The following is a 12,373-nucleotide window of genomic DNA, read 5'->3' as shown; positions in this document are numbered from 1 at the left end:
CATTACAGGGATGAAAGAACTCAGGGTTATTATGTTGATAATAGTGGTGCCACCAATGCTATCACCACTTTAAACTTACAGAAGATTTTAGAGTTCATAAAGTTTGCCATTGTACTGTCAAGGCTCTATTTGTTCTATCTTCTGATTTCTACTCCATTTTTATTTCAAATTTTTCAATTTGTTCCAGCTACACCAGGGATTGTCTGTATTCCTCAGGTATGCCAAGCTCATTTCCTCCTCTCGGTCTTTGCAGTTGCTATTCCTCTGCCTGAAATGTTCTTTTTCTTGCATGTCATCCACCAGGTTCTTCCTTTTTTCCTTCAGGACTAAGCTTAATTATCACCTGCACAGTGGGACCTTCCCTGACCACACTACCTAAAGTAAGTCTCTTGTTATGTTCTCATGCTAAACCCTGTCTTCTTCCTTCATGGCACTTATCACAAGTTGTAATTACATATTTATTTATGTGTTTACTACTTTTTCCATTAGAATGTAAGCTTAATGAAAGTAGGAGTTATGTCAATTGTGTTCACTGCTGAATCCCCGGGGCCTAGTACAGAACCAAGCACATAGAAAATGTTCAAAATACACTTGATAAATGAATATATATTCACTCATTCATTACAATAACCTAATGGAATAGGTAGAACAAGTATTAGTATATTCAATTTTTTAGTTGAGGTCACCGAGGTTCACAGAAACTAGGGAAACTATAAGATAGCTATAAATGGTGGAACTAAAACTCAACCTCTGAACTTTCTACTCCAAATCCAGTATATTTTTCACTATACCACATGGCTGGAAACTCTCTAATTACTAGTAACCCCATGTAATTTAATCATTGATACCTCCTCCATAGCCTCCTAGAAAATGAATTCTAGGCAGCCGAGATGAATATGCATCACAGACTTCCTTAAAAAAGAGTTAACCAATTATCTATGTTCTTTTCAAAAGAGGACCACCATTCCATCCAGGCCACTCAGGATTCCCAAATTTCAGTGGGGCTAATCTTAAAACCTCTAAGTTCTATATGTAACTCACAAGCTATACCTCATGTGTCACACTTCATGTCATTTTGTTGAAAAAAAGAATTTAGAGTTATATACACAAAACATATAAACAAAGTGGATTAGCTATATACTCTGGACAGTTAAAATGGACTGTTCTTGTAAATACATTAATATTAACTGTCACAAAAAAAGGTCTATACATATTTATGTGCAATCACTGTAATCGTATTTTCTAGAGCCCTAGTATCTAAAATTGCCTGCTTAGTGAAATATATGAGAGAACATGAACATGTTAACATGGTCACAGTTTATTTTGTAATAACTTCTGTGAATTGCAAGAGAGTAAAAATCCATGAAATGAGTGAAGTATGTTATCATGTGGGTTAATACTCCAAGCATTAGTTCACCATTCATTGTACTCAGCCCACTCTTGGTTTAGGCGATTTAACAGCACGTCCAGCTTACAATAACTAAAAAACAACAGATTTTCAAAAATCCTATGACTTAAAGAATATTTGCAAGTAAAAGATTATTATTACTAAAAGCTTAAAAAGCAAATGAAATCATAGTGCCTTTTAGAGACTTATCAAGACCACAAGTAAAAAATAACTCATTTCTAAAGCAAAAGTGAAAACATAAGACAACTGGTTTCCTTCAAACTAGGAAGCTGTCAACAGTCCCATCTGATAGTTTGTTCAGGAATTATTGTGCATTCTTCACATAGATTCGAGCCCCAAGGGTTTTGTAAGCAATGAGACAGGCTCTCTGTTCTGAAATAGATCAGCAGAGTAAGGGCATATGGTGGTGGGAAATGTACAGAAGAGAACATTTTGGTTGCTTTTAAGCAGAAAAATAAAATAGAACTCTTAAATGAGAGACTAATTGATTGCCTTAGTAATAGCTCTGGAATTTCCTTCAGATCAAAATAAAATGTGGCAGTTTAAAATCCATGAAGTATCTAAAAATTTGCACCAAATTTTTAACTGGTGTTGGGGGTCTAACAACCAATTTCTCAACATTTGGCCTTTGGCCCTCCATTTTTCACGATGATATCTCTGTTGTAAAAGCCCAAAGCATTTACTTCAGGTACAACTTTACGAATTTCCTCACAACAGGCTTGAATGATCTGTAATATAGGCAATGTTAAATCCATTCTCTTTACCTAAGAGAAACAAAAACAGTGACAGAGTTAAGTAACTTGGCCAAGAATATATGACTTATCAATGGCAGAGCTGGGAGTTCTATTAGTTCCTTATTGTCACAAAAACAAATTACCACAAGTTGAGTAGGTTAAAACAATGCAGATTTATTCACTTACAGTTCTGGAGGTCAGAGTTTGAAATTAGTTTCATGGAACTAAAATCAAGATGGTGGCAGTGCTGGTTCCTTCTGAGGGCTCTAGGAGGGATTCTGTTTTCCTTGCCTCTTTTAGTTTCTAGAGGCCACCTGCATTTCTTGGCTTATGACGCCTTCCTTGCATCACTCTCAACCTATTTCCATCATCATGTCTCCTATTTTCCCTTCTGTCATCAAATCTTCCTCTGCTACCCTCTTATAAGGACCCTTATAATTACATTTAGTGCCCACCTAGATAATCCAGAATAATCTCCCCATCTCAAGATCCTTAACTGAATCATAGCAGCAAAGTCCCTTTTTCTGGAACCTGTGAAGTTTACCCTTTTTAAGGTAATCTTCACAGGTTCCAGAAATTAGGACTTGGATATCTCCTAGAAGTTCTATTTACTAACTTAGGAGTTAATAGTAGTAGTTATTAGTATACATTAACCAGAGTTTTCTGACAATGGAACAATCTATTTGAAGAATTACTAGAAGTATCAATGGAGAAGGTCAATATTTAAAAGGCTGTTAAAAAAACATGTTTGCTTTGGATAAAATGTTAGACAGATTGGGCTGTAGGTCCAGTTCACCTAAAAAATTATATGGGTCTTGAATTAGATTTCATTGATAGATACGATTCCTTTCACATAAAATCTTACACTAATGTTGCTTATTATATTAAGGCAACAACATCACTGAGAAAAGTAATTGAGCAACAAGCATTTACTGAACATCTCTTCTGGGCTAGGAACTGAAGACATATATGATATAGTCTCTATCCTCAGAGAGTTTAATGGAGTAATCAGAGCATAGCTAACAATATGATGAGTATCCCTTATGAAACATAGAAAATAAATGCTAAAGGAGTTTAGAGGTAGAGAGAACTATCTTACTTTAAGTAGCCAGAAAAGACTTCATTAGGGAGGAGGGGTAAAGATGGGTAAGACCAAGGCCTGTGGAATGGGAAAAGAATGATAACTCAGGTGGAGGAAACACTGGAAGCAAAGGCACAGAGGTGAGGATATACCTGGCACATGCAGGAAGTAGTAAACTCAGATGTCTGGACCAAACAGTGCCTCTAGTGCAGCGCTTTCCATTGACGGCACACAAGGTGATTTTTAGTACATGATTAAAGATGTTTCTTTAATTGTATGTGTTTATGCTAATGTGTAATAGAAAAAATAGGTAATTAGCACATTAAATCCATGATTTTACTGAAATCATTGTTTGGGATAAATCAAGTGCTTTATTCACACATGCATTCATTTATACATCCACTAAGTCCATAAGCATGTATTCATTACATAGTTCTGGGGACTGGGCACTGTGCTACAGCCTGAGAATACAACAAAGGTGCACAAAACAAAGACCCTGAGCCCAAGAAGTTCACAGTCTAGTGGGAAAGACAGATATAAACAGAAAATTATAATACTGGGGTGGCCGAAAAGTTCGTTCGGGTTTTCATATGAAAAACCCGAACGAACTTTTTGGCCAATCCAATATGCCATGATATAAAAATATGCACAAGGTGCTACTAGATTATAAAAAGACACATAACCTAAGTTGAGGGTGTCTTCTGGAAAAGATTAAAGTATATTTAGGAAGGTTAATATGAGGATCCTGTGTGGAATGGATTGCAGAGGGAGAGACAATTGAGAGAATGATTTTTCTCCCAATAAAAGATAAAGTATCAATTTAAGTCAGCTGGCATTTACCCTGTAGTTCTCAGAAATATATACATTATCAAATGGATGCTAAGATTCCTAATTCATGTCCTCCTATTTCTCAAGATTAATATTATCAATATAACCTCACTCATTATGGGAAAAAAAAACTTTATAGGAGCAAAAGGTCAGCTAATATTTATAAATACATAGGTTTCACCAAAGAATATCCAAAAGAACCTTGGGCTGAATGCAGATGCCTAAAAATGTGACAAAGGCCTAATTTTAAAAAGAAACTTCATTTTTTTCCGAAGAACAATTAAATTACTGCCCATACTTAGGTTAAGGTACAGCAATCTTCTTTCTGAGGCCTTGACTTTATTTACAATATAATTGGTAGTGGCCCAAATTTTGGTTAACAGTCCAACTAGGATCATTATGTTTCCTTACTCTTAATTATATAAAATTAATAGAACTGGTATTGGGGTGGCAGAACTTTCTTCAGGCTTGAAAGGCTTGAAGAAAGGCATGGGTGTTGAGTGAAATATAGTCTCCATTTGTGCAGGGCTTTTATGAGGCTGCCAGGTTTACTTAGCTCTACATATCACTCATCAGGTCATTATCCGATCTATTATCTTCTTTAGAAAAGACAGAAATTGAGTCAGCTTTAAGCAGCAATCTCCAAGAAGAAACTAACACCACCACCCCCTCATGGTTTCTGTAATGACTTTGTTTAAAAAAAAAAAAACTGGGGACTTCCCTGGCAGTCCAGTGGTTAAGAATCTGTGATTCCAATGCAGGGGGTAAAGGTTTGATCCCTGGTAAAGAAACTAAGATCCCACATGGCATGAGGCACAGCCAAAAAAATTTAAAAAAACACAAAAAACAAAACAAAACTGTGTTCCCAGTCCCAGAGTTGGGGAAAAAGACTGTTGACAAAAAAAAAAAAAAAGGTTGAACAAAGGATGATTAGTGGTCCTTTTATTATACTATGTCAAAAAATGGAGTTTAAGACAAATGCAGTGGAATCATAAGGGAGACTCAAAATAAGCTTTTGTATAAAATTGTTAGTATATACAAGCCATCTTAATCTCACAGATTGTGACCCAAAAAAATGCCTTTTAGTGTCTATTCTTGATTCACTCACAGTTTTGCTTCGAACTATGTAGTTTGGGGTTAAGCACATAACCTGTGCCTCAGCTTGTATTCCTGGTTCATAAATTTTACTTTAAAGAAGCCATATTTGGGGTATATATAATAAGGTTTCACAAAATTTGTTTAAATTTTGGGAAGGTCTTGAGACCGGAACCTATTGTAAATTTGCCTGAAATAGCTGAAAAATACCCAAAGAGAGTAGATTTTTAATATTTTACAAATAAGCATAAGAGCTACTGACATAGATTCAGAAGAAATGAAGGGTAGGGAGAAAATCATCCAAAAAGAGTGATTATCAATGAAGAGAATGTGATCATTTTCAATAGCATAAAATTCTCTTTCTAGAACACAATAATATTATACATTTATAAGTTTTTATATGTGTCAACTCCAATTTGGAAATGTGAATGTCACAAACAGCATTATTAGCCTATTTTCTAGAGTTGAGTTGAAGGTCCTGTATAATCTTTTCTTAGCACCTTTTTCCTAGCTGAAAATATAACTTCTTCAGGTCACAACTTTGTTATTAAATGTCACATTCAACTAACTGCATATCACTGTGCATTCTTACAAGGGCATAGAAAAGAATCAGAGAGAGAGGGAGAGAGGAAGGGGGGAAATGGAGGAAAGAAAAGAGAGAGAGAGAGAAGGAGAGAGACAACATAAGAGTCTATAGTATTTCTCCTTAACAGGTTAGTTAATTTTCAATGGAAACGGAATGATAGGTAAAACTCTCTCATGTGCAATATTAGGATTTCAAAAGAAAACAAGGAGTTGAGGTTCTCCTGAAGCCTTATCTTGGACTACTAAAAACAAAATGCAAAATGCCAACTTATAAAAGAGAAATAGAAAAGACCATTCTACCTTAAGAGTTTTACCAAAATGTTTCAGGCTGCTAAAGAAAAATTCTTTCCTTTCAAAGAAACTCAAAGCACTTGCTATTCATCACATTTTTAAAAATCTAACTAACATTCATGAGAAGTGGAGATAAGGTCATTTCTTCTATTTTACAGGGGGAAAAAAAGCATAGAGATTAATCATTATCCTAACGCCTTTACTCCCTGATCCAAGGCTCCCTTGTTGATTAGTACACTAATGATCGGAAGGATTCCAAACAAATTACTATTAAACAACAGTAAAAAGTCACAGCCTTCAGTTCAGAGTTCTAAAACTGCTGTGTTTTCTCTACAACAGTAAGTAGTATAACTCATAATTTTATAACAAAATATTTTTCTCAAAATTGAACCTTTTAAAGGCATCACATTAGTTCTTACATTAGCCATGCCGTATGATTTTTTTCATTAATAACACATTCAACTATTATGAATGAACAATGCCCAATACTTGGACTTAGGGGATTATTGACTTTAAAATTTTTTTTTCATGATTTTTTTACTCTGATGCTGATTTTGAGATTAGTATAAATTCAATAAATCACATCTCACAAAATAACCAATATATGGGAATATTCTCTTATGGCATGATCTTAGAGTGTACTAATATACAGGCATGAACAATGCCCAGAATGCTTCCTAAAAAAGAAGAGGGGCAGAAGAGAAGAAAAAAAAAAATCAAACCTATTTTAAGCTTTCCAAAACAAGGTAGGTTGTAAACTCTTTCAGGATGAACACCTTGTCCCCCACAGAGCTGAATATTTTTATCAGCAGGTATTCAGGAAATATGTGCTGAATTGATTACTGGTGGATCTCTATGTATTGTACAGTGCTTTACTTCCTTTGCTTCCACGGCTTCAAGAATCTAATCTTTCTCTTCACTATACAAAAAGAGGTAAAAAATAACCTTCATCGGTCACCCAGATTTCCACAATCTTAGTCCCAGAGTCTAGAACAACAAGGAATAGAAAGTAGTACTGCAGCATATTATCAAGGGAGGTTGCATATTTCCTTCTTTGGAGAGTTTTCTAAGAGAAAATTGATTACGATCTGTCTGGGACAGTTCACAGGCAGTCCTTATGTGTATAGACTGGATGACCTCCTATGATTCCTTCTACCCAGATGCTTTTAATATTTTATTTTTAGCATGTTTGATGCTGAGAAAAATGGAAAAGACTGAAAGTCATTTTTTTTTTCACAATGAAGAAGGGACTTCCAGTGTTATACTCTTGGTTTCTTAATAACAAGTGACATTAATCAAAAAATAGATTAATTTTTACCATGTCCTTTCTATCTAGATATAGTTGCTTTAGCCCACTAAAGCACTGTTATAAACATTTGAAATCCATAATGCTATTTTTTTTTTTTTTTGGCCACCACACGCAGCCTGCAGGATCCTAGTTCTCTGACAAGGGACCGAATCCGTGTCCCCTGCAGTGAAAGTGCGGAGTCCTAACCACTGGACCGCCAGGGAATTCCCCATAATGCTATTTTAAGAACAGTCTGGTACTAGGAGAAAATTTATCCACAAGAACAATAAGGCCCAACTGGATTTCGATGCTTATTAATCTTGGTAACGGATGGAACCAGTTTTGACCAGGTTCAAATGCTTGTGGTGGGGAGAGTTAGAAATATGTTGGGAGGGGGAAGGAGGAGCTAAAATTATCTTTACTTATCTAATGATTTGGTGGAAACGTAAGGAGAAATATTGATTATTTCAGCATTTAGCCTCTTTGCTATATGCTTGACCAAAGGCAAACACTGAGTAGCCTCCACACTGGAAAGTCTGGCTCAAGACATGATCCTTATCAAATTTAACATAGCAGTGGCATGAATTAAACCCAAAGTAAATAAGGGCATTGATACGTAGAACCCTGAACCAAACATTAAACCATACTGTTGGTTTAATCCTATAATCCTTGGAAAAAAAAGAAACAGCCAAGGAGAACAGGAAGGGAGAGCAAACATAAAATTGTTGAGGTGTTATAAATAAAAGAGTTAATGAATACACCTCAGATTTTTGTAAGGCATAATTGTTTACACAAAAGATCAAGGTCAGGGTGGTCCCAAAGTGAAGGGATTATAGAGAAGTCTAAAAGGCACTTTTCAGATAATGAAAAAGGGGCGTAGTATGCTTTGTTCCAGAATCCCAAGGTAACTGGTAGAAATAGTTAGGCAGTGATACCACAAATCTTTAATTTGTCATCACTGCTACATTTGGCTTTAATCATAACTGTATAATAATCATGCCTGTGAAAAATGTTCACATATAAGAAGAAAGTGCAAATTGTGCCTATGATCTACTTCCCATACCCTTCTCTAGTGAAATGGCAGGAAAACTAAGTAAAGCTTGAATTGAACTAATAAACTATTGTTGTTTTCAGAATAGTTATTCAAGGAGGAGATCATCATCAGGGTAACTAGAAGGGGTAGACAAAGTACTTTGAGACATTCGTTGGGAGGTAGAATATGGATTCCTGTGAGACAGCATACCAACTTTCAGGCAAGTAGTACCTGAAGTACTTCTGCCTTTGAGCCCCTCAAATACAACTCTTTATTTGTAGACTGTATAACATAGTCCCTAAAATTGACATCTCCATACTACCTCACTTCCTCTGGCTCAGGGAAGAGGCTGAGGAATCTTTATTCCTGGCTTTTTTTTCCCTTGAGGACCTGGGTCCAGAGTCTAGCCCAGTGGATGGCAATAAATGTTTTCTCAATGAATTAATAAATTTGGGGGTGAAAGGAAGAAAATTCCCAACACAGCCTATAGGTCCAGCATTAGCAGGGCCTGCCCATATAATTTATTCAAACTGTCTACCCTATGTAAGGCTCTGCACTTGAGCATCTCTGCCAAGTGTTTATATGGTATGTATGTATACATATACTATTAAGTTTGTTCAATGTTTTGACTTGGCTTTAATATCTGTTCTTTTATGTACAGAAACCTGCCTTATGTAACTTTAGAATAATTACTATAGTAGAAACAATGTCTATAGATTGAGAAAATATTTAGAAAAAAAATTAATGCTGTTATACACAACAACATGCATCTGTCTTTTTTATCATATGCTTTTACATATAATAAGGGCTCACAACTAATCATATGAAATGAAAATTGCTATACATTTTTATTAAAACAAAATAGACACGTAAATTAACGTCCACCATTGCAACTTCAAATATTTTCATGAAGCCTTATATGGACATCAAATGGTGGTCCTTTTGCAAACGTGGGTATAGAATTAGGTCATAATTATCTCACTCATTAGGAGATTGTCTAACTACCTTTCCTTTTAATAGCTTACTGGAGAAATACATGTTTTGACAACCCAAAAGTTCAGGTTATGCAATTTTCTTCCCACAGAATCTCTTAACATAAGCTGTTGCACAATATGGTATCTAATTCTTATAATGATAGCCCCCTTTTAGATGTTCTCTATATATTCCAAGCAATAGGACGTTTATGCACTGTGACCCTAGTTTTATACATTAACCTGAAAGTACAATTCTAATACTTCTCTATTCAACCATGTTATGCAGTGAAAAACTAAAATCCATCTCTGTAAATGAATGATTTTCAAAAAGTAATTAGATATTTATTTATAGTAAATCTACTCAGGTATCCAGACATGAATTATTTAGATAATATTGTGTTAGATGCTTTGTGTTTCAAAACATCACATGGTACATCACTTTTCATGAAATCTAGAGTCACTGAATTTCTGAAAGAATATACATGCTGTGTGGTTGGTGGGACCTCCCCCACACAGTCCCTGATATTTGGGCAGTGTAAGGATCCACCGGTATTGTAGCTTTAGTTCAAGGTCAACTTTTTGGTAGAGTCAGACTAAATGCCAAGACAGATATATGCATACACCTCTCTTAAGCCCCCATGCAGACCTTGATCATAACCATACAATAAAAGGGATACAAATACATACCAAACAAAAATCATTCTTCAATTTCAACTTCAAAGTATAATGATAAGTCCTAATGCAACTGGACAAAAGTAAATGTTTAGTCACATTCTCCTACAATACTTTTATATTTGCCTTTCAACAACTTCTTTTTTAAAAAATCACATAAACTCCAAGTCTGGTATAGAATTGGCCTTATTCTGGATCTTGTCACACTTCCTACTTATTCCCTTTAAAACTCACCAGGTGTGGGGGCGCCTTCAAGATGGCGGAGTAGTAAGAGATGGAGATCACCTTCCTCCCCACAAATACATTAAAACTACATCTACATGCGGAACAATTCCTACAGAACAGCTACTGAATGCTGGCAGAAGACCTCAGACTTCCCAAAAGATGCCCTCAGGCGACCTACATGCAGAGGGGGGCCAAACCCAAAGCTGAAACCCAGGAGCAGTGTGAACAAAGAAGAGAAAGGGACATTTCTCGCAGCAGCCTCAGGAGCAGCAGATTAAATCTCCACAATTAACTTGATGTAGATGTACCCTGTAATGTGGAATCCTGAATAGACAATGAATCATCCCAAAGTTGAGGTGGTGGACTCTGGGAGCAACTGTAGACTTGGGGTTTGCATTCTGCATCTAATCTGTTTCTGGTTTTATGTTTATCTTAGTTTAGCATATAGAGCTTATTATCATTGGTAGATTTGTTTATAGATTTGGTTGCTCTCTTCGTTTTTTATCTATCTATATATATATTTTTTTCCCTTTTTTCTCTTTTTGTGAGTGTGTATGTGTATGCTTCTTTGTGTGATTTTGTCTGTATAGCTTTGCTTTTGCCATTTGTCCTAGGGTTCTGACTGTCTTTTTTTCTTTTTTTTTCATTTTGTTTTTTTTGTAGTATGGTTTTTAGTGCTTGTTATCATTGGTGGATTTGTTTTCTGGTTTGGTTGTTCTCTTTTTTCTTTCTTTCTTTATCTCTTATTCCTTTTTTATTTTTAATTATTTTTTCTATTTTAATAACTTTACTTTATTTTAATAATTTATCTTTTTCTTTCTTTCTTTCTTTCTTTTTCTCACTTTTCTTCTGAGCCATGTGGCTGAAACGCTCTTGGTGTTCTGGCCAGGTGTGAGGTCTGACCCTCTGAGGTGGGAGAGCCGAGTTCAGGACATTGGTCCACCAGAGACCTCCTAGCCTCATGTAATATCAAAGGGCAAAAGCTCTCCCAGAAATTTCCACCTCAGTGCTAAGACCCAGCTCCACTCAATGACCAGCAAGCTACAGTGCTGGACACCCTATGCCAAACAACTCACAAGACAGGAACACAACCCCACCCATTAGCAGAGAGGCGGCCTAAAATCATAATAGGGTCACAGACACCCCAAAACACACCACTGGACGTGGTCCTGCCCACCAGAAAGGCAAGATCCAGCCTCATCCACCAGAACACAGGCACCAGTCCCCTCCACCAGGAAGCCTATGCAACCCATGGAACCAACCTTACCCACTGAGAGCAGACACCAAAAACAACGGGAACTACGAACCTGCAGCCAGCGAAATGGAGGACCCAAGAACAGTAACTTAAGGAAACTGAGAAGACAGAAAAATACACAGCAGATGAAGGAGCAAGGTAAAAACTCACCAGACCAAACAAATGAAGAAGAAATAGGCAGTCTACTTGAAAAGAAATTCAGAGTAATGATAGTAAAGGTGATCCAAAATAGAATGGAGAAAATACAAGAAACGTTTAACAAGGACCTAGAAGAACTAAAGAGTAAACAAACAATGATAAACAACATACTAAATGAAATTAAACATTCTCTAGAAGGAATCAATAGCAGAATAACTGAGGCAGAAGAACGGATAAGTGACCTGAAGGATAAAATAGTGGAAATAAATACTGCAGAGCAGAAAAAAGAAAAAAGAATGAAAAGAATTAAGGACAATCTCAGAGACATCTGGGACAACATTAAATGCACCAACATTCGAATTATAGGGGTCCCAGAAGAAGAAGAGAAAAAGAAAGGGACTGAGAAAATATTTGAAGAGATTATAGTTGAAAATGGGAAACTATATGGGAAAGGAAATAGTCAATCAAGTCCAGGAGACAAAGAGAGTGCCATACAGGATAAATCCAAGGAGAAACATGCCAAGACACATATTATTCAAAGTATCAAAAATTATATACAAAGAAAAAATATTAAAAGCAGCAAGGGAAAAACAACAAATAACATACAAGGGAATCCCCATAAGGTTAACAGCTGATCCTTCAGCAGAAACTCTGCAAGGCAGAAGGGAGTGGCAGGACATATTTAAAGTGATGAAGGAGAAAAACCTACAACCAAGACTACTCTACCCAGCAAAGATCTCATTCATATTCGACAGAGAAATTAAAC

The 12,373-nt window shown here is 36.0% G+C and overlaps 1 protein-coding gene across 1 annotated transcript in view; it reads right to left on the bottom strand.

Moving 5' to 3' along the window:
• SH3BGRL (SH3 domain binding glutamate rich protein like) overlaps positions 1-12,373 on the bottom strand; it is a 79,737-nt gene that overhangs the window by 53,844 nt on the left and 13,520 nt on the right. The gene's annotated exons all lie outside the window — the stretch shown is intronic.

The sequence above is a fragment of the Balaenoptera musculus genome, chromosome X (genome assembly GCF_009873245.2).
Source record: "Balaenoptera musculus isolate JJ_BM4_2016_0621 chromosome X, mBalMus1.pri.v3, whole genome shotgun sequence".
Classification (NCBI taxonomy): domain Eukaryota; kingdom Metazoa; phylum Chordata; class Mammalia; order Artiodactyla; family Balaenopteridae; genus Balaenoptera; species Balaenoptera musculus.
This window is presented reverse-complemented; position numbering and strand designations above follow the sequence as displayed.